Source organism: Terrapene carolina, unplaced genomic scaffold (genome assembly GCF_002925995.2).
Source record: "Terrapene carolina triunguis isolate 2854851 unplaced genomic scaffold, T_m_triunguis-2.0 Scaffold34060, whole genome shotgun sequence".
Lineage (NCBI taxonomy): Eukaryota > Metazoa > Chordata > Testudines > Emydidae > Terrapene > Terrapene triunguis.
The window spans coordinates 15,066-15,645 of NW_020698411.1; the positions used below are offsets into that span (position 1 = coordinate 15,066).

A 580-nucleotide genomic window follows, 5' to 3' on the forward strand; every position below is an offset into this window, starting at 1 on the left:
CTGTCAGCATTCACAGACCACAGTAAGAACAGACCCAGTTCGTCACACAGACGCAACCACTGTGATCAGTGAGTCTGACCTCCTGCATAGCAAGACAGGCCAGAGAGCTGCCCCCAAATAATCCCTAGGGCGGAGCTTTCAGAACAAACAAACAGCCAAGTTTGATTGGAGTTTGGAGACTCCATCATCTCCCTCAGTAAATTGTTCCAGTGGTTAATTACTCTCACCATTAACAATGTCACCTTATTTCCAGCCTGAATGTGTCTAGCTTCAACTTCCAGCCATTGGACTGTGTTAGACCTTTCTCTGCTAGATAGACAAGCCTGTTACTTAGGGTTACCATATTTCAGCAAGCAAAAAAGAGGATGGGAGGAGCCCCACCCTAGCCCCGCCCCTGCCCCTTCCACTCCCTCCCACTTCCCGCCACCCTCAGAACCCCCAACCCTCCCCCCGCTCCTTGTCCCCTGACTGCCACCTCCTGAGACCCTCCCCCCATCCTAACTGGCCCCCTAGGACCCTACCCCCTACCTGTCCCCTGACTGCCCCAACCCTTATCCACACCCCCACCCCCAGACAGACC

The 580-nt window shown here is 54.1% G+C and overlaps 1 protein-coding gene across 2 annotated transcripts in view; it reads right to left on the reverse strand.

The window, feature by feature from the left end:
- The window catches only part of LOC112121115 (folate receptor alpha-like), a 9,475-nt gene that overhangs the window by 2,048 nt on the left and 6,847 nt on the right, over positions 1–580 (reverse strand). The window lies entirely within an intron of this gene.